The sequence below is a fragment of the Pollicipes pollicipes genome, unplaced genomic scaffold (genome assembly GCF_011947565.3).
Source record: "Pollicipes pollicipes isolate AB1234 unplaced genomic scaffold, Ppol_2.1 Scaffold_4881;HRSCAF=5763_pilon_pilon_pilon, whole genome shotgun sequence".
NCBI lineage: Eukaryota > Metazoa > Arthropoda > Thecostraca > Pollicipedomorpha > Pollicipedidae > Pollicipes > Pollicipes pollicipes.
This window is the reverse complement of record NW_023596576.1, coordinates 34431969-34455530: the sequence shown is the minus strand read 5'-3', so window position 1 is coordinate 34455530 and position 23562 is coordinate 34431969. Positions and strand designations below refer to the sequence as shown.

Sequence of the window (23562 nt, the reverse complement as noted above, 5' to 3'; positions counted from 1 at the left end):
GTAACGGGTGGACAGCGCAAGCTGTTCCTTTCAGGGCGTAGCGACCCTGCCGGTACGTGAGCTCCTGCTCCTTGTCCCGCCCGCTCCGCTTCCCATTATCCTTTCTCCGTCATCCAGCCCTATCACCACTCCTCATCCTCGTTTTATCGGGGTCGCCGTGCCCCCTCGCCCACGTCCCCGGGTTGATCGGATCCTGGTGGCTGAGGGGCGCGTCGTGCGGGTCAGTCACGGCGCGTCCCAACACTCCACTTTGGCCAGAATATCCGGGGGCGTGGGGGGCCCGTGGGGCCCCACACGGGTCTAGCGGCTTGTCGCTCGCGTTGCGGTTGGGTGCTCCTTGCGGGTTTCCGCTTGGGGCGCTTGGCCGCGCGCAGCGGCTTAAGGGGTCAAGGGGCGGCGGCGCTGAACCACGGTCAGGACGGGGAGGGGTCTCCCTGGTTACACCTGGCCGTGTGGGAGGCGTCGTTCGCCCTGTATAGCACCGGGGTAGCCCTGGCGGAACCACCCCCCCCTGGGTGAGTGGGCCGTCCCCCAGTTGGGCTCCGAGGTGGGTGGGGAGCCTCGGTGCCGAATGTTACAACCTTACACGCATGGCAACTATAAACTCAAAAAACACCCGCACCCCGAAAGGGGGGCGGACTGAGGCTACAGGTGGTAGTGCGTCAGCGCCTACCCCTCGGATCTTGATTTTTCGAAGCGCCGAGAAGCCGTTGTCGTCCCTTTCGCCCTTTCAAAGGCGAAATGGGTGTGATCGGTTTGGAAAGGTGCTCCGATGCGATAAGCTCAAGGACGGCGGGATCGAGGTTGAGTTCCAGAACGGAGAGGAGGCCAAACGGGCCAGGACCTCGGATAGGTTTGTGTACTGTGTACGGGACGCGGAGGGGAAAAAGGATGTGTCAGTGGCGATGGCTGTGGAGGTCCATAGGACAAAGAACTCGTCAAAGGGTATCATGAACTGTTTTGACCTGAGAGATGTCAGTGATGAGGAGATAATCGATGGTCTCGCTGAGTTCGGGGTAACGGATGCTCGCCGCATCAAGGTGCGCAGAGGTGCGGAGCTGGTCCCCACGAACAACATTGTGCTGACTTTTAATCGTCCTGACATACCATCTGAAGTAAGGGTAGGCTATGTGAAGGTAAAGGTGCGCCTTTTTATTCCGAACCCCATGAGATGTTTTAAGTGCCAAATGTTTGGACATACGAGAGATTTCTGCCGCAACCAGCCAGCATGTGGCAAGTGTGCTTCTCCGGAGCACCCGAGCGATCAGTGTACTGCAGCGAACCCATGGTGTGTGAACTGTGGGAAAAACCAGAAACCTCACTCCACTTTTGATCGCGCATGCCCGGCGTACGCCAGAGAGAAGGAGATCATCGCACTAAAAACCACGAAGAACATCTCATTTCGGGAAGCAAGGGACTTATATGAACTGGGCCACCCTAAGACATCATATGCCACGGCGGCCAAGGCCCATGTCCCACCTGAGGTCTCCTTAGACCAGATGACCGGATCGCAGTTCATTAAAACTGCTTACATCGTTCGGGCTGTCGGTTGTACCGGCGTCTCAGGTGCACGCCACAGCATCGGCAACACTGTCGTCCCCCGTCTCGTTGGCACCTTGTGCCCCCTCTGAGGCACAGGCCAGCGCGCCAGTTGTTACCCTCGCCGCCCCACCCCACACCAGCCGAAAGCAATGAGTGGACCGTGGCCCGCCGGGGCCGAACCTCTCGGTCTTCGCCAGTAAGCGCGCGATCACCGGCTTCACAGCCGTCCTCCCCAGGAGCATCACGTCCTACAACCCTGAGTGAGACGATGGGTCGGAAACTGGACAACCTTGAGCGCCAAGAGGCGGAGAGACGGGCGCGCGAGGCAAAGCGTGCACGCCTTCAGGAGCAGGAGAGGGCAAAGGCAGCCAGTCGGCTGTCGGGTGCGGGCCCCGGGCCTGCTCCCACGGCGGAGGTAGTCCCACCTCCCCGAAAGCGTGTGGAAGCTCCCTCAGGCCCCTCCGACTCGCGGAGAGACCCGTCTATGGGTGCTCCACCACCACCGCCGCCTAGGACCACGGCGTCGCCGGCGCCGGCTCAGTTTAGGACGGGGCGTCCGGAAAAGCGTGGACCGCCGGGGCCGATTTCGCCAACAGATGGCGGTAGTCCCCGGATCCGACCCAGGATCCGCCCGATCTCTTCGGGTTCTGACGACAAAACCCACAACCGTGGGCCAGGCTCTAGCGCTGCTGAGTTCTTTTAAAACCTTACAGTGCTTTTAAAGCCTCCTCATTCAGTCAGTTTTACAGTGGAACTGTAGAGGTGTAAGGTCAAGCACCCAGGACTTGCAGACAGTTTTAAGCGCGCACTGCCCGGTAGCCGTGTGTCTCCAGGAGACCAAGTTGGCGCCTGATGCGGCCTTCAGCCTGAAAGGGTACACTACCTTCCGCACTGACATGCCAACAGATACCGTTGCTTACGGTGGCGTTCTTTTGGCTGTACACCAAAGCGTACCTACGCGGCGTCTGGTGTTGAGAACAGACTTGCAGGCTGTCGCAGCAACGGTGAATTTCAACCGCCGCACCATAACTGTCTGCTCTCTCTACTTGCCACCTGGGGTTTCATTTCCATCTGGAGGACTACGAGAGTTAGTCTCTCAACTCCCTCCCCCTCTACTCGTTTTAGGCGATTTTAATGCACATCACACTGTGTGGGGGTGTGCTTCCACGAACACTCGCGGGAGGCTATGTGAGGCTCTCGTGCGTGACGAAGGTCTGTGCGTTTTAAATACAGGATCAAGAACGCATTTTACATTGCCATCCGGACAATCGTCGGTGCTAGACCTGAGCATTTGTAGTCCGCAGTTGGTACCACACTTCACCTGGGATGCTTCAGAGGACCCCCTTGGAAGTGACCACTTTCCGGTCTGGGTTCGGTACCGTGGTGGTACTGTTCTTGGTACTCGACCTCAGCGTTGGCATTTCAAGAAGGCGGACTGGAGTGGATTTGAGACTCGCCTGGACGAGACGTTTTCCAACGATTTCGACTCTGCAACTCCGACTACGGAGGAATTTACGTCTCTCGTGTTGGATGCGGCGAAAGGATGCATTCCGCGCACCTCCGGATGCCCTCGTCGTACCCCTGTACCTTGGTGGAGCGACGAGTGTCGCGACGCTATTCGTGCACGTCGGAGAGCTTTTAGGGCTTTTGACCGGCACAGCAGCACATTAAACCTCTTGGCTTTCAGGCAAGCACCGCGCGGCCGCACGCCACACTATACGAGAGGCGAAACGTGCATCATGGCGCAGCTACGTCAATTTACTAAATCGCCACACGCCGACGTCACAGGTATGGGGCCGCATTAAGCGAATCGCTGGACTGCATCCAGCAGTTTCTCTTCCCGTACTGCGAGTGGGAAGTCAAGACATCACCCACCCAAGTGATGTGGCAGAAGCCATTGGGGAAGCCCTGTCAGACCGTTGCCGAAATGGCACCTGCGATCCGCGGTTTTTGCGGCACAGGGCACGATGTGAAACTTCGCAGGTTAATTTTTGTACAGATGACGTCCTGACGTACAACAAACATTTCACTATGATGGAGCTTCAAGCGGCCATTCGCTTCGCTGCGTAGTGTAGCGGAGGGGCCCGACCTCATCCACAATGATATGATACGGCATTTTCCTCCCCGTGTACTACGAGCGTTGCTGGCAGTTTTCAACTGCATATGGGTGTCAGGTAACTTCCCGCCAATCTGGCGAGAGGCAATAGTAGTGCCTATTTTAAAGCCCGGGAAAAGTGGGACGAACGCTCTTGACTACCGCCCGATCGCCCTCACATCTTCGCTTTGTAAGCTCATGGAAAGAATGGTGAATGTGCGGCTCTCGTGGACTTTAGAACGCCAGAACTTTTTCAACGAATGCTCAGTGCGGATTCCGTAAGAACAGGAGCACGATTGACCACATCTTAACTCTTGATACCGCAGTGCGAGCCGGATTTAGTAGCAAGCGTCATACCGGCGCCATCTTCTTTGACATAGAAAAAGCTTATGACACCACATGGAGGCATGGAATTATGATGAAGTTACTCGATTGTGGCATCCGTGGTCACATGGGAAAGTTTTTACAAAACTTTCTGACTGACAGATTCTTTCGGGTGCGTGTTGGTTCTTATCAATCCGACAGGTATCCACAGGACAATGGTGTGCCTCAGGGCAGCGTATTAAGTGTCATTCTTTTCGCAGTGATGATAAACGACATAGGGGACACGCTTCCACATGGGATCAGCCGTTCCCTGTTGTAGACGACTTTGCTATTTGGTGTAGCTCATCGACCACTCGCACGATGGAGCGACAGCTGCAGCTGGCTGTCACACGTCTGGAGAAGTGGAGTGTGCTCAACGGTTTCCGGTTTTCTACATCGAAGACAACTGCAGTTCATTTCTGTCGTCGTCGCCGTCACTGTCCTGATATGGAAATCAGGCTGTATGGGGAACGCGTCGCCAATGAGAATACCGCGAAATTTCTCGGTATACGCTTTGACCGACGCCTAACATACCGTGAGCACATCAGAAATCTCCGCGACAAATGTTAAAATCTCTTAACATCCTAAGGTGCGTGGGACGTACGTCATACGGTGCTGATAGGAGGACACTCTTACTCCTATACCGCTCCCTGATTCGTTCAAAACTTGACTACGGCTGTTTTATCTACGACAGCTCATCAGACGTGATCAAACGTACTCTGAACACGGTGCATCACGCCGCACTCCGTATCGCCACAGGGGCTTTTCGGACATCGCCCATAGACAGTCTTCTGGTGGAGGCTCACGAGCCCCCACTAGCATTGCGAAGGCAGATGCTGGGACTGCGCTACACGTGCAAGCTGGCGCAGTTCCCAGATCATCCCACCTACAAAGCAGTGTTTTCGCGTAGCTTACGAAGGCTTTTCCTACGTCAACGGTCACCTAAAACTTCTCCCTTCTGTGTACGAATGAGAGAGCTTTAGATGCGAGCGGCCTGAACCTACGGCGTGTCATCAGACCTAAACCCATGGAGACTGCTCCTTGGGAGCTAGCATCGCCAAGAGTGGATGTCTCTCTATCAAATATGCAAAAGCAACATGTCCTCATGGCGGAACTCAAAGGCGCAGCTTTAGAGCACATGGCCTCCTTTGACGGGTACAAGATGACTTATACAGATGGTTCGAAGACGGATGCAGGTGTAGGGTGCGCTTTCGTGTGCGGATCGACCACACGGTCATTCACACTGCCCTCACACGCGTCGGTCTACACTTCCGAGCTTATAGCCATTAGCAAAGCTCTCTGTTTTATTGAAGTGGACGATAGCAATCTGCATTTAATTCTTTCCGACTCCTTGAGCAGCCTGCTGGCTGTTAGCGGCTTCTCCCCGTCGAATCCACTTGTTCAGGACATTCAATCTCGTCTTAGCTCACTGGATCGAGCAGGAAAAACGGTCGTTCTATGCTGGATCCCAAGTCACGTGGGGATATGCGGAAATGATCTTGCTGACGCGGCAGCAAAGCGCGCTACGACAGGGACTAGAATTCCTATAACACCACTACCTGCTCAAGACATGTACCCCCGCAGTGTCGCTGTTTATGCAGAAGCGATGGCAGTTGTACTGGAACTCGCTGAGCGCCAACAAGCTGCAGTCGGTGAAACCCCGCATTGGATTATGGCAGTCGTGCTTTCGGGACAATAGGGTGGAAGAAGTTGCCCTTTGCCGGTTACGCATAGGTCACACATATGCTACGCACCGTCACCTGCTATTGGCTGGCGACAGACCATGCTGCGGTCGATGCTCTGATCCACTGACCGTGCATCACGTACTGGTCGCTTGCCGCCACCTTACTGCAACGAGAGCGCAGTTTTTCGGACGCCACGTCCAGAGTCGCACGCTACGCGACTTTTTAGGGGATTCTTCGAACATCGTCGGGTTTGGTAAAGTGCTCCAGTTCCTTCGCGCTATAGATTTTCCTGTAATCTTCTCATCATGATGCTAGGGGCCGATCATCATGGCTCTATAGGGTGACCTGATTGATGCACTTCTCTGATTGACGGCTCTGCATGAATCGATAGTTATGGGCGCTGCATGACCTTTAGCAGTCGATGCGCCCTAAATCCCCAAATCATCATCAGAACACGCGATGACGGGCGGTGTTAGGAAATCGTGCACATCTGGTGGCATTTCTGGAAACCGTACGGAGAGTTATCTCTTGCCATGAATTGTGGCCATTTGGTGTGGCTAGACGTAGTACTGTAATCTCCTGCATGTAACTGGCGGTTGTTACGGCTAAACCGAGTGCTGTGTGCGCTCATGCGATCACGTGCACCGTCATGTCGCCTGTCGCGTCCATTTGAGGTGCGGCACTGGCGGCAGTAAGCTGCGGCCAGCCGCCACGTGGGAGGATGGGAGCCGTCTCCTGTGTGAGCTCTGGCTCCTGATGGCGGACACCGCGCGCCGAGTCCTGTCCAGCTGACCGCCCGCACAGTGTTTATCGATGGGAGCACTCAGATATACAGACTTTACGGCCCTGCAGGCGACCTGCGCCGCACTGGCTACGGCTGAATGGAAAGGAATGCGCAGTCTTCGCTGACGTCATGCGCCAGGTCCGCACCACCATGTGTGTGGCGGTGGCGGTCCGCGCCATCTCACGCGGTCCTCCAGCTCGCCGCTGATGTCGCCATGATGTGTGCGGTATTGGGGTCTGTTTTTGCACCTAGTTATTCACCAAAGCTTGTACACTAAGCGCAGCTTTCGGTTTGGCCGGGTCACTTTCGAATTCCTCGCGGAGAACTCGTCGGTCCCGGGCGTTTAGGCTGTACGTGGGCAAATTTGATAGCACACGGGAAATGGCTGGATGCGGAGCGACAGTGCGCACACGCCCAGCCATATTCATGAGCAAGCTTTCGAAGATCATTGGTAGAAACCACATGAATGGCTGTCCAGCTGCCCTGAAATGGGCCGCCGCCGGCGACAGACGCCGGTGCCGCGAGCCGCGGTCCGGCCGGTGCCCGTCGCCGTGCCCGTTCTCCGCGAGGTGTTGCGGGGCGGGGCGGAGCGGCTGGCCCGGGCAACTACCTCCATCGTGCTCTGGTATGCTGATGGCGCGCTCGGCACATGCTCAGGGGGAAGCGGGCCGTGCAGCGCGCGCGCGCACCGGCAATTGGCGCTGCGGCGATCGGCGCCGCTCTGCGGTTGGGACGATGGAGGCAGTTGGGTTGGGACGCGTGGCGGGCGGCGGGCGCGGCGCGCGGCGCGCTCCGAGCCGGTCTGCATTGGTGCCGTCGCCTCCGGCGGAAGGACGGGATGGAGGACGCGGTGCACAGTTGGTGCTGTCCGCGCCCGACGGCTTTTGATCTGGGCTAGTGTGGAGGGGCTCGAGGGACAGCGGGTGGCCGGGCGCACATCGCCGGGTCCGGCTGGCAGGTACGGACGGCGCCGCCCGCCGCTCATTCTGCATCTCTGCGGACCGGCGCGCGCCGCCGCCTGCCGCTCCCGGGGACTCGACGTCGCCGGGGGACAGTGACGTCAAACTTCAGGAACGGGAGGTTCCAGTCATTGGTCGTTGGCCCGCCGGACTGACCCGCGCCCCCACCCATCGGCTCATCGTAGAACCCGGAGGATGGAGAACGTTCCCGGAACGCGAGTCCGGCTGGGAAAAGTTCCAAGGTGCCGTTCGAGATCCCTCGGGTTTCTCTACAGCCGGAAGCCTCTTTCCGGGTCTATCCATCCAATTTTGACTTTTATGGGCTGAGCTGATCGCATTGCAGTAACATCGCTTGCCGGTCATGCATGCACGAATGGATCATTGAAATAAAATGGACGAGGCCGTGTACAGAAGTAACTCAAGAAGTAATTACTATTTTTAAGCATGGTTATCTAAGCCCACATTGCGAACATCACGGTGAGCGTGTTTTGGCTAGACTTCGCGTGACTGGCTCCTCTCGGGTTCATTGTTCGACCCTTCACAATCCGCAGGGTTCATTGCGCCAGTGGGCGTACAGGTTTCTCAAGCGCAGAACTTGTAGTGTAATGTAGTTTGATAATATAAGAGTCATTTCAGTGTCAGGCGCTGTCCGTGTGCGTTTAGACGACTGATGCCCGTCAGAAATCGTGTGTGCGCCGCGATGTTGCGAGGAGAAATACTACATGGACGGTACATTGAACGAGGAATAAAGCATAAGCGTGTTTCGAAACTCACGCTTACAATTGTCATGTACTTCGACGTGTCGCACTGCGAAATCAGCGGGATACTTTATTCAGTGTTGTGATTGCCACAATCGTCCCCGAAGTTCCATCAGTGTGGTCTACGTTTCGATGGCTGAACACCTATTTACCCGCTGACAGGTGTGAGCGCCTGTTTTCTACAGCGCTGCTGCAGGACACTTGCCATTCATCATTGTGAAAAGTCATACTGGTTGTGATCGTTGGCGTGGAGCTGGTGCACGCGCCTGACGGTGGCACCCGCCTCACCCACCCACCTGTTCAGCGGAGGCAGCAGACGCGTTCGGACACGGGGACACGGCTGGACGGGTCGGTGAGGCTGGCATGGTTATTGGCGCGCGGCACGTTCTCTGGCATGATGCAAGGGTCTTCTGGGATTGTGGAAAGCTGAGTGATTGCTCGAAACGCGGTGAACATGAACGTGGACACCTGGGAGCGTCTAAAATTGCACTGAAGCGGGCTTAGCGTGCGCACAGTGGTGTGTCAGAGCTAGAAGTTTGGGCGGCGGCCACCGTCGGCCGGCTCACCGTTCACGCCCCTTTTACCTTTTCTTGGAAAATGAGACGGGTTTTATGACGTGAGGCGGAGATCAAAACTGTTGTTCAGCTAACGAAAGGCTTGTCAGAAATCGACAAAAGCCGTTGCTGTTCGTGAGCCGGTGCGTCATGAACTGATTGGTTCCCGATTTCTAAGGTGACTGGATCTGGCATCGCTGTTGACAATTTGCCGCTTGCATAACCGCAAAAAAAGTACATTCGCCGCCCCGTCATAAGCCCTTGTGGTCACTAACGGGAGAAATCTGCATAAATCAACGAGGCCTTATTGATGTTTGGGTGTAGATTGAATGTTCCTTTTGGGGGGGGGGGGGAGAATCCATTTTATTGCTGTTCATTAGTACCATCAATGTGCCGTTGATTTGGCCTGATTTATGCTTGCTCAGTCATCGACCTCATCAGATCGGTATCTGGGATCAGTACTGGCTGCCGGCGTGTTGAGTTTGACAACCAGTTATGCCATAATTGCGTCATTGAAATGTGTGCCGACAGCTGGGAAGTAGCTGGCGATGTCCGCTCCACAAAAACAACTTAATAAGGTCTGAGAGGGATGATTAAATAACCACCGTAGACTTTGATACGAAGTTGCGAGAATCGCATGTCTCTGCTTGTCATGAGGCCTTACTTGGCAACTTGGTCTTCGGGGGCCCGTAACGTTTGGCTGATGGAAATGCATGTACAAAATATGAAGACCTTGACTCCCCCCCCCCCCCCCACACACAATGCTGGGCGTGTTACATCGTTGATGGAGGAGGGCGCTGGCGTGCTCGGCTCTAATGCACTGGGCTATGAATATTGTCATCTGTTTAAAGTTAAAATACGCTTTCTGCCGTAAAACCCTTAGGGGAGGGCAAAAAGGTGGGGCATTACTTTGTGACATGACTCGAGCAGTCACAACTACCCCGGGACTCGTTTGTAGGAGGACGTCTCACAGCCGTCAGCGTGACCACACTTCAGCGGGAGTCGGTCGGGCTCCCGGCTGTATCCTCCTGTGGTATTTACCACGTGCACGACTGTATCCTGTAGCGTTTGCCACCTGCACGGCTGTTTAAAAACCGGTCGTCGCGGTGCCGCCCGGCGCGCCAGCCGGCGAGCGCTGGACGCGGCGGAAGGGCCGCGCCGGGGGGGGGGGGGGGCAGAGCACCCACCTACCTGTCTCTGCCGCTGGTGAGCGCCGTCGGACGATCCGCGCCGCCCAGCTCTCTGCTCGCGACTGCCGTCAGCAGCACGGCCGCCGCCCGGGCACGGTCGCCGTCACGTCACGCGTGACGTCACGCGGCGGCACGCCTGCTAAGGGTGCATGCCTCATGACCGTGCGTACCGGTATTCGAGGCGCCGTAGTGCAGGCGACTGAATGGTCGTGACGCGTTGTACGCGTGCGTTGCGGGAGATGCTCACCTTAAGGTTTTCCCCGAGGTATTGGAACTACTTAATGCAGAAAAAGAAGCTGCGTCAACTCGGCTGGCACGATTTGACACGTGTCCTTGCGTCATCGCTGCGTACAAGCGGAAGTCCATCGTTTTCAGCTGCGTGGTTGGGTGAATCTGATCTGCGCAATGCAAGTCGTCATGCGCCGTTTTGGGTCTCCGCTTTATTTCGTGATTTTTGATATCCGAAAATGCGGAAATAAATTCTTCAAAACGCCTAGTGTTTTTTGACCTGAGTGACAGTTGAAACGATTGTCCGTTCTCAGACGCAGGTGATGTGTTTTGTTGCCGTGCCTGTAGCAAGTCGTCCTCGACGGTTTGAGCGGGTCACGTTGCGCCCCCAGCAGCTAGATCTGTCCGTGTAGCTCCGTATTTGTCGTCGCCACCAGACGCTCGTCTGCCGCGCACTGGCCGCGCGGCGGGCTGAGCCGTGCCAGGCGAGTACCAGCGGAAGGTGCCGACCCGGCGCGTGCAGACGCAGCCGCCGCGAGTCGGCCCGGGCCGCACCCCGCCGCCGCCGTCAGCTCCCACAGCGGGCGTCGGATGCGGGGTCTGCCGGGTCACGGGCGTTCGCTCGTCCGCTGCTGATTTGCGAGCGGGCGCTGGCTGGAGGCTCGTGGTGGACGATGGGGATGGAGGCGAAGGCCACTTTCAGCAGGCGCGGATGTGGATTAGACTGTCAAAGCAGTTCGTGGAGGGGCGGGAGAGGGGGCATTCCCACTCTCGGGAGACGTTGGGGCACATGGGTCTCGGTTGGTGGGTGTGTGGTGCTCCTCGTTTGGCAGCTGGTAATCTCTGGAGTTTGCCTATTGTTATGTAGTGCATTGCGGTTGCCAGAATTTTACCTTCTCAGTGTAATTGGACCCCAACTTTTTGCATTTCTTAGGCCCATTCATGTCGCTTATGTAGAAGATATTGTTCGCGTTGTTATTGTCCACACTTCCAGCGAACCGGCCCCAGTATTCAGGCATGCAGTAAAACTTTCTCCTGGGTAGGTAGGTGTTTCTCAGTGGCGTGGGCACCTGAATTGCTTTGTTACGCGTCGCTGTAGTCGGCCTCTTTTGTGCCGGACGCACACAAAAAGCTTGTTATCCGTGTCCATCTTCGCGTGCCAGCTTCGCATGACGCTGGCGCAGCTCGGGCGCATGCGTGCATCCGTCCGCGGACTGGTGTGGTGCGTCCGCCGACTCGCTTGGCTCTAGATAGTGTCCGTGCGGTTTGTCGGTGAACGCCATCTTGTCCACAACGTGGTTTTGACTGTTGATTGCATGTGGGATGTTGGCCGTTTTTCATAGCCCGCTGTCGTAATACGACGCTTTGCAATTGTAGTAGCCTTTGGTGTCAGGGATAATCTACCTAGAGGCGTTGGCAATATTCAAGTTAAATCAGGATCACCCTACACCGCCATGTGACACATTTTGTCTGATCGTGGCACTAGCCTTCTGCAGGATCTACACAGCATCGCACTGGGTCAATTGTATAACATTAGATATCATTACCGGCTTTTACCGTTCGATTGTGGGATGGGATGGAAATACTGTTGAGGAGCGGGCAACATTAATAATTCATGATGGTAATGGAATGCCTGGAATTTAGGCGCCTCGTTTCCTCGACTGACTTGACGAACTTCCAGAACTTTCGCTTTTTCCTGGAGATTGCCTCCGTTTACTAAACATGCTGTCGTTGAGTGATTTGTTGACGCTTATAACGAGCTAGACTGCATTCTCAGACGCGAACGCATGCAGGCTGATGTGCACAACCTGGTGCTGGCGACCTCTGCGTCATGCGGGAGGAGGGTATGCTGTCCCGGCGTCCCGGGTCAGCCGTGTAATGTGGTCTTCAGCTGGGGCGGGACCTCGGGTCGGATGGAGGTCAACGAGGCCCGATCCATCATCATCGCCGTGACAAATGGCTGTCTGCTGAGGGCGCCTCTGGCGGATGTTTACAGAATTAGCTCTCGTCTGCTGACGACTACCGCCTACGGCCGTCTTCGCAGGGTCTCATTATAAACCGCTGCCTCCCGTCAGTATGTTTCCCTAGCGCGTCGTCGGACGGCGCGCTTTATAAGTTCAGCTGTCACTTTTCAACACTGGTCTCGTGCCGACGTACCCCACTGGACGGTGACCTCCCATTCGGCGCACGGCGCAGTGGGGGCCGAATGGGAGGCGCCCTCCTGACGTCCGCGTAACTTTGTACACGTTGATCCTTACACTGCTCTCACCTCCTCCCCGACGCATGCGCTGTCATGCTCCTCTCCCTACCCGGTCCGGAATCCCCACAGTCCTGACCTTACCCGCGCATGCTGCCGACCTCTGCCCAGTCCCGGGCCGCCAACAGTGCCTGCCACGGGGGCCGGCTCGGCCCTGGGCGTTGGGGCGCATCGGGAGTCGACGGGTGGCTGCGGCCGGCAGGCCTCGCCCAGCCCGCCGGCCGCCGACCGCCAGCGCGCAGCCGGCGTCAGAGGAGAAACTGGCCGTCTGTCAGCGGCCTCCTCCCGGGCCGACTTGGGCCGGCGCTACTCCCTGGCCTCCGCCTGAGCCGGGACCGGCGCGCGGTCCCGTGGCTTCCGGGGTGTCTCGGAGAGGACCGGCCAGCCCCGGGTGGGTGTGGCCGAGCGGCCGTCAAGACTGGTGGATGCCTGTCGGCCCTCCGTGTTTCCTGGCAAGGCATGCAGTCGGTGGCCGGCTTGGGCCGGGAAAAGCTCGTCAGGCTTGTCCATGTGTGCGCCAGAAGTTTGTGAGGTTGGAACAAGCTTATGTAAAACTTTGGCTTCCACTGACGTCGACGCTCCCTATCCGACCTTTTTGGTCGCGCCTATTAACACGTATTTTCATTATCATATGAACGAGTAGTTGCCTTGTTTAAGCTTCTGCGATATTTTGATTCTGGATGGCTACAGACCCGCTCCGCGACATTTGTAAGCAAGAACTCAAGAGCGAGACTAGGCAAGCTGTCACGTGTTGAGTGCGTCTCTTGAGCTGTTTATATCCTTAGACGCTGGTTTTACCGTCAAAGCCCGATGAAAGATCGTTGATAAGTCTGTCGACTGCCGACAGCCACTGGAAACGACAGGAAAGCAAACCGGTTTAGAAACCACGTTCCTACGTAAAATCGGAGGGACTGAAATAAAGAAACAGTGCTAACACAACTCGGTTGTCATGTTGATAACGGCATGGAAACATTGTCTGACGCCATCATTTTCCTTCCAGTTTTACATTAACACTCAATATGTGTAAGGTATGCCATAGAAATTCCAGTGTTGGCTAAAATGAGCAAGAAGTGTTCAGAAAATATTGACGCTTGGAAAAGTTTTATGCGTTGTCTTTATTATGATGTGTTCTGGCTCCAAACATGCTAGTTCAACGCTCTCGCGGTAATATTTAACATGATTTCAGTGCCAGCCCGCTGGAATTGATTTTGTTCATCCAGGCGTCTTGAAGTTTACGCGATAAGTTAGCGCTCCCCGTACTTTTCTTGCTGGGGGGGGGGGGGGGGAGGGGGACAGGAACCTAGTGCATGCATTATGCATCATCGTCTTCATCATCATCATCATTTATCTGGATTATGGCGTGCAGTCCTCAGACCAGGCGTGCAGAGCACGATCCTGCTGCGCTCTCCGTAATGCTTCTCGGAAGGTTCCACCTGTGGTCCGAGCCCGCGGAATGCCCCGGGTCGCCTGCACGGGCGTGCGTTTCCGTTCACTGGTGTCCACGTGGCGGCCGCGCGGCCCGTGGCCGGCTTCGCGGCGGCAGCGGGTGGGGCGGCGCCGGTGCCGACCCATCCTTCACGGTTGGCGCTGAACAGGGAGCGGCGACCGGCGGCGGCGGCAGCAATCGGGCGCGGCCATTGTCTCAACCCGGCATCGGTCTTTTGGCTATCGCTTTCCAGGCCAGCCAGAGGGTGTGGCGTTTTGTTTCCACTGGACTAAAAGGAAACTGAGGAATTTATGAGAAGCGATCAGAACGGTCGGACGCCGCGCGTGCTGGCGCGCGAGGTAATCGAAGTGTTTGGTTTACACGTCAAACCGCATATTAGCCCCAGTCTGCGTTCATGTTGTTGCCATTTGGCCTTGCCGTGTGAAAAACCAAGCAACAAGAAATTACATTGGCCCCGTTCACATCGCAAAGAGGCCTGAGGCGCGGTTCGGAGCACGGCGCCCAGACGGCCTCCTGACCGGGACAGGCCCCGGCTGACCTCCCCTGCCCCGCCCCCACCCGGCGGCGTCAGCTGGGAAGAACGCCCCCGGGTCTCCGGCCTGTCCCAGCGGAAAAGGGTCCGCCGGTGACGAGCGCACGGCCAGCTCGCCGGCGGTGACGCATCTCTGCGTCCGCCTGCTGAAACTCCGGCCGGATGGCGCATGTAATGCGGTGGGGGAAATTGCTCTCCTTACGTTGCAGGTTATCGCGTGATCAGTCGCCTTCATTGTGTGGTTTTATCGCAGCATTCGGAGCGTGCTCATCCTTGAAGCCTCTCAGCCTGGTGGAGCAGTGATTGCGCCGAAGTTCCCATCGCGTGAGGCATATCAAACCGTGCAGGACGTCTTCCTTTGTACCTGCTTTCGACATGAGTCACGGCAAATTTGGAACGAGAAACGGGTATCTTGTTAAGCGCCACTGAACATGGTCGTCTAGGTATCGATACTACTGATAACCGAAAAGATAACTACCCGCTAAACGTCCATCCCACCCGTAGCGCTCTCATCAATATTGTCGTTCATTCGCCACTGGTTATGCCGTTCCCTCTTTGGTCGGTCAGGCAATGCCTACCACCAACGCCGCCAGCCTGGATATGCCACAAGGTAATGGTGATTCACGTCTGCCGCCGTCCGCCAGGCCGTGTCAGGCTGTTGTGGTCCTTCGCCTTTGGATGGAGGACGGTGACGGACGCCGGAGCGCCCAGAGGGCCGTATATGCCTCCGTCAGCATAGTGCTGCCGGAGCGGCCGGAGCGGTCGGGAAAATCAGCACATGGGAACGGCAGGATTACACGTTTCCGCGCGGCCCTGTGATTACGAGCACGAGCCCGGGGCGCGCGCGCGCGGCGTCGCGGCCCTCGTCCGGTTCTCCGCTGCCGCCCCGCCGTCGTAAAGCAGCGGCTGTCTGCGCGCTCAGGCTCTGCAACCCGACCCGGGTGTTTCCGGCCGGCACGAAGCCGAGCCGGACGCCCGCCACGCGCCGGTGCCTGCTCGCGGCCCCTGGGCCGCCGGCGTCCTGGCCGGTGGTGACGGGTCCGTCCGCCGGCGGGCGCCGTGCGCGGCCGGAGCCGGTGCGGGTGCTTGTGCCGCGTGCGGGAACAAGCGGCCGATGGAGGAGGAACGCGACTTCGCGACCCCCCACACGCACGACCCAGCGCCGCCAGTGCCTCGTCGGCGCCACCGCTGACCGCTGACGGACAAGACGTCACTGGTGGCCATACGCAGGCGGCCGCTTTCGAGCGGTTTCCGGCGCTTTTGTTCTGTGCGCGTGCACACTGTGTGGCTCGCTTTACGATGTCCGACACACTTTCCAGCCGGCCACGGAGCCGGAGCGTCGGCGCGCGCCCAGGGGAGCGATTAACGGCCGGCCGCCGAACCCAGGTAGCTAGAACGACGCTGGCGCCGGGAAATTACGGAAAACAGTCGCGCCTCTTCATCCTAACGACCCGGGGGAAACTGGCCGAATAATTCGGACGATTCCGGTCCGGGCCGGTGCGGGCCGCGGCTCCGGGCCGGCGCTCTGCGCTCTGCGCTTAGCGGCTGATCACCCGGGTCAGTTCTCACTGTCCGGCACCCTCGTGGAGACCCGGGATAATAAACACAAGCCGGGTGCAGACTGTGTCATAGTTTGCATGTGCTGGTTTGCATAGCCGGCCGTTTGCTGCCGGTTGTTTCCTCTTGAATTGTGTGCTGCTTTTCTCTCGCGGTATGTTACGCGTGTCTGCTAGGCATATTGAATGTGTTTGGTGAAGGATCGTGATAAACCCCTGACTCCTGCAGCCCTGGGCAGCAGACCTGGGAGTGGGACGGAGGGGGATTGAAGGAGGAGGAGTGTGGGGGGGGGGGGGCAGAGGGGCAAGTAATGCCATCCCCATCCCCGAGCCCGACGCTGGCCGAATGCAGGTTCGATGCCAATGCAAGTGTTCATACAAGGTGTTAAGAACTGGGGCGACTTCGGGCCTACAGACAGCGACAGCGAGAAAGGCCCATGAGCGAATAAACGGCCCACGAGCGGACAAAAACTCTTGCCTGATCGATGGCTTCATGGTTGCAGATGTTTTAGAATCCATCACGCTGTCCCGGGGTCTTCCGCTGTTGACGGCGGCCTATACGTTGGCTTGCCGGTTACTCTCGATCGCTCAAGGGGCCTTCTACTTTGGCCTCAGGCTCTTCCCATTTGCTCCAAGGGCCCTACGCCGTGGTCGGGGCCCTATACGTCAACCCGCCGGAGCACTCCTGACCGCTCAGGGGCCTACCACGCTGCTTCTGGGTTCTTCTGGTTTGTTCGGAGGACTCAGCGCAGTTGGCTCTATGTGTTGAGTGGTCCCGGCACCCTCGATTGCCAGGTGCCCTCCACATTGGTCTTTGGGTTCTTCCTACCCTCGTCGCAGGGTGCAGCTGTTGACCGCGGCGTTGTTGGCCCGTGCGATTTTCAGACTAATACTCGGATCGGATTAGCAGTTGCACGGCATGGCACACAGCAGCACAAGCTGTATCGTAGTTCCACCAGCTGTATCGTAGTTCGAGGTTCCACCATTACGTCAATGCTGATGTTCAGATTTGGAGAGGCGTCTGTCTTACCTCAAGTCACGCCATTCCGGTCATTACTGGTACGTCTCCTACGGTCTAAGAGGACCGAGAATGGCACGACTAAGCGCGCTATCATATGTACGAGTCAAAACAGCCCTGCACGGCTGATGGTCGCTGATCAAAATATTCACGCGTTGCAGACTAGCCAGCAACGCAACATATGCGGAGTTGAAGTCGGCTTGACTCTGCCAACTCCCACTCAGATCGAATTGGATTTCAACAGCTTGAACGTTCAGTTGTGTGGGGAATGGTTTGAATGCTCTTTCGGGTAACACTCCGCAAAGTTCCACAGAGTTAGAACCACCCTGGAATGGACGCTGACTTCGTAGCCGGTGTCAGTTACCTTGACTGGTAGGGCCATTGTTCGTGTCTCCGGAGCCAGCTGGGAATATCGTGTTAGATAACTTGATAGATATACGATAGAAGAATAATAGTAATAAATATATGAAAGAATACCGCGTACGCCGTTGGTCTTAGTTCTCGTTAACGACTCGGTGCTCACTGAAATATTGATTACGGTGCTGTAACTGGTACTCCGTTCAAAGTATCAGTGTCAAAACTGCACAGCTGAAATATACGGCCCACAGCACGCTTGCTGGGTACGAGCTGATTTCATAAAGCGTTCGAAAGCACTACGCTTAGGTAAGTGGTCGGTATGGTCCGTCCGCCGGCCTGGTGTTAACTACGGCGGCAGTCCTGCGACGCCGGGCGCGGGTGCTTTGAGTCCAAAGATTGCGAGCGGGTATGCTGGACTTTTATGTACGATACACAAAATTTGAAAATTCAAAAGGTTGCAAACTTGTTAAGGAATTTGTGAACTCCTTGACCCACCCACTGGTGGGTCAGGAAGTTCGCAAATTGGGAGGGAGCGTTTGCGAAATCGCTGAGGTATTTGGCAAAGGAAACTCCACCGCCGGACAACTTCAGTTGCTATTAAAATGTTTCCAATGGGTATTCAAAAAGGTACAATGAGCATACTGTCCAGAGGAGGAGGGGGGGGGGGGGGCCGTCATGTCCCCTCGCTCTCCTACGAGATAAGCTCGCAAGAGTTTATAAAAGGTCCGGGCACCCATCCTCCCCCCCCCCCCTGTCACTGACAACGCCCGTTGAGGAACACAACTTCCTAAAAACATTTGGGTACCGAGACCCTCATTTGGAAAGGAGAGAGTCACATGGTCTCTCACGGACTTTCTCTCATGCCTTTTAGCGTTGGACTCGACGAATTACTGGGTTCCGACTCAACATTGACCACCATGGCGCTTTGAAAGAGGTGTAAGGGCCCCCACCCAAAGAAAGCGCCCTTGAATTATAGCAATTAATTCGGTAACAAGGGGTGGCCCTGTTCATTGACGAACAATGTGATGTACTTCGTCATTTTGGAGCCAAAGCAAGATCTCGAAAGGTTGACCTTTCCAAAGCTGTGTTTATTAAGCGGAGTTAGGCCACTTTGGGGATGAAGGTTTTTTGTAATGATGTCATTTATAAAATAACCCTTTATTTGAGCAGCAATGGTAGTCACGGTCATCAAATAATGACCAAACAAGATATGTATGATGTGATATTTAACGTTCTCTTCAATTCTTCTAGTCTTCCGGCAAAAAACAAAACAGGTGCAAAAATAACGCCGTAAGGCCTAAACCTGCATTGGCATGCCTGAGCCCTGCAGGCCAATTACAAATCAGCACCCCTGATGCGATGGTAGAACGGCGCTTGGTGTTTTACGTCCAATCCTTGCTTATTAGGCATGTGGTTTGGCTTTTAGTAATGTGTAATTTATTTGGCGAAGTTGAGAGCCCGGAAAGTATCATATCCCTGAAGGTAGCATTTATGTAGCAACATACCCCGATTCAAATGGAAATGTCTCAGATGTTCAATAAGGGCACGAAAGCGCCGACTCTGTTTGTATCGTTGGTCTCCACTGATGTCTCTTATGGCTCAGACTGCTTCGTGCACAGCTGCACAATATCAGGGTGTACTGTGAGTGTTGCAAAACGCCAATCAAATCTCTTCGAAGGTGGGCAGTGATTATTCGTGGCACCAATTTCCAGCACCGCTCGGCGTCCTGCGAGAAGCAAGTCGCCGTGCCAACACACGCCGGACGAAACACCGATCAGTGCCGGGCGTTTGTTCAAGGTCTGCTAAATACGACGCTGAGGTGTAACAGAATCGAGAGATGATCGTACACGGTCCACACCGGGTGACAACCGATGGCTTTATTGAGAGCTGTTGCCGCATCCCCAAAACGCCACGCAGATCATGCCCCGGTGTTTGACCCCAGAATGGTCCTGCATCAGGTATCCGAAGAGTGCAGGCGCTTTGGCCCACGGCTATCTTGGCTATGTTGTGTCTCGAGCACTGGAGCATTTGCATGCTCGTGTCGCTCGGCGGGCCAGGGCAGGTTTGCGCTGCTCTGTGAAGCCCGTGCCGTCCTCTGGCAGCAGGCGCAGCGGCCGGCCGAGGCGCACACGCGGTGCGGTGCAGTCAGGCATGGGACCGGCGGAGACAGTCGACGGGCCGAAGGGATCCCGGTCGAAGGCCCCCCCTCGGGTCTGCTGTCCGCACGCCCGCAGGCGATGATGAGGGCGGAATGGTGCAGTCGAGGCCCACCCGTTCTGGACAGCTGAGGATCGCGTACCTCTCGACGCCTTTATACCCGTGCACCGACGAAGTAGCTTGTGTTTGCAACAAAACGAAAAGTCGCAGCAAAGTCCCAAGAGGGCATAAGCATGGATGAGTTCGGGCGTGAGCGGAACGTTTACGGTTTGCAACATGACATTTTGCCCACCAAGCTTTGATGGTAGTGCAACAAACTTCCAAGTTTCGACCAGGCAGGCAATAGCACAATTTTTACGCTTTGCTTGAATAATACGTTTAAAAATGTGTTGCTCGCACAAAACTGGAATACTTCCTAACGTCTTCACGGTTATGGTGGATGTCTTGTGAGGCGCACGATGGTGCATTTTTTGTCTTCTTGGTTTGTCATCTAGGGGGGGGGGGGCGGCACATGCTCCTGTGTTCACGTAACGTTCCGCTAGTTCACCAATGTCAATAGCAAGCGAATTGAGGTCTCCTTTTACATGCACCAGATATTTCGAGAACCCACTAGGGAGTTCGTAGAGTCTTCGTCTGAAAAAACGTCCGGAAAGCCAGAGTCACGGGGCTAGTTTCCCCACGGTGCCCGCCTTTCCTGCCAGGGTGAGAGGCAGGTGACGCCATGTAGCCTCAGCGGCTAAGCGCGTTGTAAATCCTCAGTGCTGACGACGACTACCGTGCTGGTCAAATCACAGACTTTGATAAGTGACCCAGAAATTTAATACGAAGGATTACTCTCAGTCAGGGTGGACAAAATTGTTGAGAAACACGTTCGGTGAGGCTGGTCGAGCAGCCTCTGCGTGGCACTCGTTCCGTGTGCCGGTTTTGTGAGCTAACTAACGTTAAGTGCAGTCAAACACCTTAGATGGCGCGCGATGATAAGAAGAGACCGCTTCGAGTGTTTTCAGTCGGCGCTGCAAGCAAAGTGGTATCAGGTGGGGATGCTGGCTTGAGTTGGGAGTCCGACGAGAATTGAACTTGAATCCTTTTATGCATCAATTTCGCGTCCTGTGCTTCAGATCGATTCGCTGCCAAGCGACATTTTGACATCGCCGCCAACATTTCTATTTTCAAATGTGCGGCGAAAATGTATGCGAAATACCTTCGTGACCAGTAATCACGTGCTCATTTGAATGTGGGGAGTTTTGCGGGGTAATCACCTGGTCGCAGCTTCCACATCCATGTTGTAATGCTAATCTACGTATGGCTTATCGGATCGGCGGAGCGGCTCAAGGTCCATTAACAAAGGCCGACGGGACCGGGCGCGCTGCTGGTCAGCCGTGCCGGCCCCGGGAGGACGCTCTCCTCGCTCGCCTCCCGGGACCGGGCGGGCTGCTGGTGGGCCGAGCCGACTCCATGGAGGACGCTCTCTTCGCTCGCCCCCCGGGACCGGGCGGGCTGCTGGTGGGCCGAGCCGACTCCATGGAGGACGCTCTCCTCGCTCGCCACCCGGGACCGGGCGGGCTGCTGGTGGGCCGAGCCGACTCCATGGGGACGCTCTCCTCGCTCGCCACCCGGGACCGGGCGGGCTGCTGGTGGGCCGAGCCGACTCCAGGGAGGACGCTCTCCTCGCTCGCCACCCGGGACCGGGCGGGCTGCTGGTGGGCCGAGCCGACTCCGTGGATGACGCTCTCCTCGCCCGCCGTCCGGCCTCGCTGGCACATCACCGTGCCCGCCGTGCCCGCGCTATCAGGCCATACGTTACGGACGGTGTTGAGTGCGGCCGCCGATGGGCGGAGTGCCAGCGTGGGGACGGACCGGGACTGGCCGGCTGACGGGTGCGGCCGCGGTGGATCTGCGTTTGCGAGACGGCGCCGGGACGACATGCGTGGCCGGAGCCCGCCGTAACCCGAAAAGCACGTTCTGTAAGCTGAGTTGCGGCCGCGGCCTGACGTGCAGTGTCCCATAAATCGGTGGATATTGCGCGACCACATGGGCTGATGAGAAGCGAATCCTCCACCGGGGTGCTCACCAGCAAGTTATGCGGCGGCACGGGCGATACAAAGGTGTGGGGTCCGCGTCGGTGACGGCATTGGTCAGACCCGTGCTGCCCCGGCGCGAGTCGGAGCCAGCGGAACACCTCAGACACGGGCAGGGCAAGGCCAGCCGGCACCGTATCCACGCCCCGCACCTGTGCTCCGTGCCCCGCCCGCTCTGACCGCGGCGGCCGGCCGCTCGCGTCCGGTGGTCGGTTGTAGGGGGCTCTGAATGAGGCAGCTCTGGTGTGAGAGGGGCGCCGCCGCCGGCAGGTCGCCTGCCAGCGCGATGGCGCGATCGGGACGGCTCAGCGTGATGGGCGGCGACGTGAGTCGTACAGGAGTTCCCCGGCGCAGCACCCTATTTCTCCATGCAGTAACGGCCCGCGTGGCCCGGGTCGTTGTGCATGGGCTGGACGCCACGGGGACGAACTGGCGGGCCCGCGCCTTCCTCCGGGTGGGATTTAACGCGGCCCTCTCAGATCGCGTGTCTTGGTGGAACACGCGGAGCGCCGCGTTCCGTGGCGTCCGGAGCCGGAACCTGGCGCGAGCAGCGCGGGTCCGATGGCTTTGCAGTGCCGTGCCGGCGAGGGGCGCCACCTGGCGCACGGGGGGGGAGGGAGGGGGGGGGGGGGCGGCACGGAAGCCAGGCAGCCACTCGGCGGCGCTCCCGTCTCTCTGACTGTACGGTGAATTGCCTGCGATCAGATGGCCTCGCCTGTTCTCGGACGAGTCGGGTCGGGCCAGGAGGCCCGCGGCGTCGGCGCGTCACGGCCGGGACCGAGCGCGGCCGCCCGTGACGTGCCGCGTGCGTCGTGACGGGGCTGCGCGCGCGCGGCTCACGCGGCCGCGACCTTCTGCCCTCAGGCCGACGGCCAGGACGGCCGCCTCCATCATCCTGCGCGGCCCGAACGACTTCTACTGCGACGAGATGGAGCGGTCGGTGCACGACGCCCTCTGTGTGGTGCAACGCGTACTCGAGTCCAAGTCGCTGGTGGTAGGGGCGGTGCCGTCGAGACGGCGCTCTCTATCTACCTGGAGACTTCGCTACGTCAATGGTGAGTGGGCGCCCGGGCGGCGTCGAGCGAGGCCGGCGACCGGGCGGGCGCCGAGGTCGCCCTCGGCGGTCTCAGCACGCCGGATTGGCGCTTGAACAGTTCGGAATAGTTCTGAGAGTTCTGAGAGCAGGAGAGCTCTGATCAGTTCAACCGCAGGTCTATGGATGGCGCAGGTACCAAGAACACGTGCTGGCGATTGCGAATGGATTGCGAGCCTCAGTCAAGCGGATGGTGCTGTTTGGTCCCGCTGACTCTCATATAAGTGCACTTTTTGCTCGTGCTACACTTGTTACGATCTAATGTGTCTCCCCAGCTTCGCTTTTGGAAACACTAAGTGAACTAGCACATTTGCGGTGCATGATTCAGCGGCGCACTTTTCTTAGGCAACTTGTTTCGTGTTGTAATGCATCTGAAGTAATCCGCTTTCGTCAGGACGGGCGCGAAGCATGTCGGGATTTGTCGGCGGCGCTGATCTTTCAGTGAGCTCTCACTCCGTGCGAGTTATTCAGATTAACTCCTGGGTTAGTCGGAAGTGTGATGAAGATCATGGTGCCACTCCACCACATGGTACGGGTCAGTGGAGCGCGCTGGCACCGCTGCAGTTGCGTGACATGAGTTTGACATCAGGCCAGTGTCCCATGTGTGTGAGCTATCTGCCGCTTGCAGAGCTCTCGGGAGCAGCTGGCCATCGCCGAGTTCGCCCACTCGTTGCTGGTCATCCCCAAGACACTGGCCATCAACGCCGCCCAGGATTCCACAGACTTAGTGGCCAAGCTTAGAGGTAATGGGCCGTCCCGCCCGCGCCCTTACCGGTGGCTCAAAGCATTCACGACCTTCGCGACACGGCGCCAGTCACTGACCGCTTTGCCTTGCGTTGTGGTTACGCAAGCTTGCACGCAAGCGCAATTTTGCTGGCATTTACTGGTTGTGTTTGCTTGCGTCCCGAG

At 57.2% G+C, this 23562-nt stretch overlaps 1 pseudogene; it reads left to right on the top strand.

The window, feature by feature from the left end:
- LOC119100286 (T-complex protein 1 subunit alpha-like) overlaps positions 1-23562 on the top strand; it is a 42938-nt pseudogene that overhangs the window by 17946 nt on the left and 1430 nt on the right.